This window comes from Sinohyriopsis cumingii, chromosome 19 (genome assembly GCF_028554795.1).
Source record: "Sinohyriopsis cumingii isolate HCF-2022 chromosome 19, ASM2855479v2, whole genome shotgun sequence".
NCBI lineage: Eukaryota > Metazoa > Mollusca > Bivalvia > Unionida > Unionidae > Sinohyriopsis > Sinohyriopsis cumingii.
The window spans coordinates 16,969,057-16,975,361 of record NC_142979.1 but is presented as its reverse complement, the minus strand read 5'-3'; positions in this window follow the sequence as shown (position 1 = coordinate 16,975,361).

Sequence of the window (6,305 nt, the reverse complement as noted above, 5' to 3'; positions counted from 1 at the left end):
TTGCAACTGTAGCTATTCATTGGTACTAGCCTAGCTGTTTATGCAAGGGTAAATATTCAAACCGTGTTGCTAGGTAAGCTATTTATTGTTGGAGGGGTACTTATTCATGCTTGCTAGGGCACCTATTCAATGTTGCTATTGTACCTATTCAAAACCTATTTATAGGGTAGATATTTATTGTTGCTAAGGTATGTATTCATGTCTGTTAGGGTACCTATTCACAATTCAGTGTAATCTTGTTGTAGAGAAGCCATTTATCGTTGCTAGGGTACCTATTCATGGTTGCTAGGGCACTTACTCAAGGTTGTCAGGGTTCCTATTCATAACTTTATGCTAGGTAACTATCAGTGTTTTTCTAGGGTACGTATTCAAAACTAATTGATAGGGTATCCATTTAAGGTTGCTTGGGTATCTATTCAATACTTGTTGCAGCTGGTACCTATTTGTGATTGCAACTAACTATTCAAGTTTGCTAGGGTAACTATTCAAGGTTGCAAGTGTACCTATTCAAAACTTGTTGTTATGGAAGCTATATTTGTTGCTATGATAGTCATCGAAAGTGGGTGTGTTTTGGATTGTGTGTGTATGTAGTGTTGGATGGTAAAGATGGTGTGCTGGACAGTATACATGTGTTGGATTGTAATGAAAAATGGGTGTTGGATTTGTATCTGGTGTGCTTAGGTAGTAATGAAATGGATGCTGGATTGTATATGTGGTGTCCTGGATTCAAAATAAGTTATACTGTTTGTCTCTACCTTATTTTAATTTTTCAGACAATTTTTCAGTTTCCACTCAAGATGGTATGAATTTATGAATTTAAGTCTTGATAATTTTTATTTTAAAAAAATTCCAATTATTTTCAGTCTCTACTAAAGTTCAGTGTGATTTCAGAATTGCTATGCTCTGTCTTTGCCATTTCTGACCAAAAAAAATCTGGATACTTATCATTTTCCATTTAAGTCTCGAAATTTAGTGGTTTTTTGGAAGTCACAGTGAATTGTATATAATCTAGCAGAGTTTTCAAAGTCCCCACTATAGTATGGGACAGTTTGGTAATTTGTGTACTTCCTTTAGTGTCTGCCAATTACTTTTAAAATTAAGGATATTTTGTTAAAAGTCTGGTACAGATTCGGAATTATAGTAGTTCTTTTAGTCTGTGCCAAGTTTAATGGACAATTTCAGTCTCCATTAAAGTCCGGAACAATTTCAGACTTTTAGTGCTACTTTTAGTCTCAGTGATTTGAATATTAATGATCCAAATTTTCTCAGTCTCTGCTCAAGTCCAGTACATTTGTGTAATTTTAGTACTACTTTTGGTCTAAACCAATGTTATCTAATATTCCTGGATATTGTAGTCTTTGCGAAATTCTGGGGCAATTTCGTAATTTTAGCACTATTTTTCACATCCACTTAGCATTAGTTTTTCCTTACTTATAGCATCATTAAAATTATGCAAATTTATAAACGTTGCCAACATAATTTGAGATTTAGGTAATGCTTTATATAATCTTGGATACAAGTGTAAATCATTGTCATTATTTATTGTTACAGTACAATGATGTCAAATGTCAATAGAGATGCTGTTCTCTTGCATATAAAGTGAGTGATCAGTATGCGAGTTAATTGCATTACATGTGTCTAACATGCAACCGCTGATTACATTAACAAGTTCCTTGTTCCATTGTTCACTCTTCCAGATCTCTCTCTATGACTGAACTTCAAAATTTCTGGGTGCAATATGTTACTCAATATCTTGTAAACGGTATTGAAGGTAACTGTTGCACATCAGAATATTGCACGGCGCTGGTAAAGTTTTAGTACTTAAATTGTGATAGTTCTATAATAATTCTGCACCTTATCATTTTGTGAATTGTCTGTGCGTGATAGATTCGTTTAGTTTTAATTATTTATATATCTCATGTGTATATGTTGTAGGCCTTCTTCTTTCGTGATTCATTTAGTCATCATCACATCCAATTAAATTACAAGAACCAAGGTGGCATAACATTGTTATTTCTCCCACAGACACACTAGAGGTAGTTCATAGAATATAATCATTATGCCAAAGGTACCTAGTACATATGGCGTATTAGATAGCATGTGTGCAATCTGAGGTCAGACAGTTCTAACAAAGTCACTGTGTATGCCCAACTTAGGTCAGTTACATGTAACACTGTTTCCAGTGACACGACATCGTGGATCTCAATGGTCTCATATTTAACACAGGATTTCCCCTTGTCCCCAGCTGCCATTTCCCATGTTAAATTCCCTTTGTCCCCAACTGCCATTTCCCATGTTAAATTCCCCTTGTCCCCAACTGCCATTTCCCATGTTAAATTCCCCTTATACTCCAGAGTGTCATGCCCATATTAAATTCCCCGTGTCCCCAAGTGTCATTTCTGTCCTAAAGTGTCACATATAACTACTAAGCTATACAGTAATATAAACAAGTTTTCTATATTACACAAAAGAAAAGGAACTGAAGCACCATACAAAGATGGTGCTACAATATCCATTATGATACAATTTACCTGTAGAAATAGGCCCATGACATTATATACAGGTAAAGATCAAGTGCTAGCAGACAGCCTAAGGAATGAAGCGTCAATATATAATATCAGGTCAAAATAATACCTGTAGGAAGGCCATTATTGATAGACTGTAAAGGAAAATGAGTGAAGATTGGCGACCACACACCAAATGCATTGGTATAGAAAACTTACCTTACGCAACAGGTCAAAACGGAAATTATACACAGGTTAAGTTTTCTATAGTCCACTAAAGACTTGCATGCACATATGAACTAAAGCTATAGCAAGAACTGTTGTGAAGTTGTATAGGCTAACGGTGCAAGTATGTAAACAGCAGCAAGTAATGGTAAAGTGCTTTAATTGTAAAGGCAGAACTTTGTCATTATAGAAGAAAATAAAAGTTGGAAATATGGAATGAGTAGACTTCCCTTTGAAGTGAAGACTCCTCCAACTTGCGATTGTAGTACTTTCAGAAACTTGGTAGAGGTTTCTTGTGAGGTCCCTATTGATGATAGCATGCTACTTGGCAAGAGTGGAAGAGGTAACCATTATATTCATGGGATTTGGCACCAATCCCCTTTGCAAGGGAGATCACTCTGCCGTCGATGGGCAGATAATTTTAGCTTTTTTAGGTAAATGTTTTTAAACTGGGAGGGCTGAATGAGTAAGGTAGCAGTATTTCTCTGAAGGTATTATGATTAGGTAAAATATTTACAGAAAAAAAAATGGCTTTGTGAACAGTATGGTTATCTATTTTCCTTAACATCGATAGCAAAATGACCCTGCTGTTCTGATTGTCTTAATAATAATAACTCTCTTCCACTCTCTCAATCTTCCCGACACAGACCCATGTCAGGAGTTAACATTGTTGATGCACGTCACACATATCATGAACAATTTATAATAAGTATGGCTCTTACACAAACACATACACATATCATAAACAATTAATAATAATTATTGCTCTTACACAAACACACACACACACATATCATGAACATTTAATAATAATTATGGCTCTTACACAAACACACACACACACACATATCATGAACAATTAATAATAATTATTGCTCTTACACAAACACACACATATCATGAACAATTAATAATAATTATTGCTCTTACACAAACACACACACATATCATGAACAATTAATAATAATTATGGCTCTTACACAAACACAAACACACATATCATGAACAATTAATAATAATTATGGCTCTTACACAAACACACACACACACATATCATGAACAATTAATAATAATTATTGCTCTTACACAAAACACATACACATATTATGAACAATTCATAATAATTATGGCTCTTTCACAAACACACACACACACACACATATCATGAACAATTAATAATAATTATGGCTCTCTTACACAAACACACATGCACATATCATGAACAATTAATAATAATTATGGCTATCTTACACAAACACATACACATATCATGAACAATTAATAATAATTACGGCTCTTACACAAACACCCACACATATCATGAACAATTAATTATAATTATGGCTCTTGCACAAACACACACACACACATATCATGAACAATTAATTATGGCTCTCTTACACAAACACACATACACGTATCATGAATGAATAATAATTATGGCTCTTACACAAACACACACACACATATCATGAACAATTAATAATAATTATGGCTCTTACACAAACACACACACATATCATGAACAATTAATAATAATTATGGCTCTCTTACACAAACACACATACACATATGAACAATTAATAATAATTATGCTATTATACAAACACACATCATGAACAATTTATAATAATTATGGCTCTCTTACACAAACACACATACATATATCATGAACAATTAATAATAATTATGGCTCTTACACAAACACACGTATCATGAACAATTAATAATAATTATGGCTCTCTTACACAAACACATACACATATCATGAACAATTAATAATAATTACGGCTCTTACACAAACACACACACATATCATGAACAATTAATTATAATTATGGCTCTTGCACAAACACACACACACATATCATGAACAATTAATAATAATTATGGCTCTCTTACACAAACACACATACACGTATCATGAACAATGAATAATAATTATGGCTCTTACACAAACACACACACACATATCATGAACAATTAATAATAATTATGGCTCTTACACAAACACACACACACATATCATGAACAATTAATAATAATTATGGCTCTCTTACACAAACACACATACACATATGAACAATTAATAATAATTATGCTATTATACAAACACACATCATGAACAATTTATAATAATTATGGCTCTCTTACACAAACACACATACATATATCATGAACAATTAATAATAATTATGGCTCTTACACAAACACACGTATCATGAACAATTAATAATAATTATGGCTCTTACACAAACACACACATATCATGAACAATTAATAACAATTATGGCTCTTACACAAAAACACACACATATCATGAACAATTAATAATCATTATGGCTCTCCTACATAAACACACATAAACATATGTTTTAATTTGGTGTTTTTCAACAGGAAACCTAAATTAATTTTAGCCCATTACATTTTGCCGAAACACTCTGTACCTAGATTAAAAATATATACATTACAAGTATCACAGGTACAGTGGTCCCCCTCTTATATGACCACCCCTTCTGCACCAGGAAAGTGACCATTTTAAGATGAGTGGCCTTTCCAGAGAGAGGCCAAATTTGTGATATGTGTATGTATATGTCTATATATAAAGAAAGCTACATATAACTTATAGCAGTTAATATCTTCATTTAAAAGTAGCATTAATTATTAGAATGTTCTTCTCATCTTAAAAACAGATTTATTTCAAGGTAAATTAATAGTTCTTGTTCATAGGCATGGAATGTGAGTGGGTTATTGTTGGCATGCACATTACAAAACCATTCAAAAACATGATTTAAACCTTGGTTGATACATTGTTTCATATTTAAAATAATTCTCTCCAGTTACTCCATTTTTCAACTGCTACAGAATATTCGTCTTATTTTTTATGATCTTGTTTATTTGAATCTTCCCAATATAAAAATTTTCAGCAAGTGAACTCTCCCCATTGTCGTAAAGTCAAATAACTTTTACTTTTTCTTCTCAAGTCCTATTAAAGTTAAATTTTTGTAATGATTTATTGCTATGCTGCTAATTGAACAGTAATTTAATTATCAGACAAAACTTCTGTAAACAAAATGCCGTGTTTATAAAGGAAGTGATACAAATACTGTCACATGATTTTTTGGTCTTATCTGGTACCTCGTTTATTCAAGGTTATTTTCAAAATACTGCTGACACCATTTTCTTTAAACATCAGCATTATTGATATAATACTAACCTTAGAGGTACATGTACTTTAGCCAACAAATCTTTTAATAACAAAAACCTGACATCCGGAAACAGACATCAGGATGATAATCAGAATATTTACCTTCTTGTATGAATTTGTACTATGTTGGTCACTGGTCATGTTAGAGGGGTGGCCTTTCCTGCTGGGTACCTTTGAACACAAACTTGTCAGTGTCAAGAGATTCTGGCTGTAAAAATTAGGTGGCCACTTGTCGGGGGCAGGGCGATTCACAAGAGGGACTACTGTACTTTCTTGTGCATCATTACATTTTTTAAAAATAAAAACTCCACATCAACAAACTATTTTATTTTTAAGGTCAAAGGGTAACCACAACATAAATAAGCATA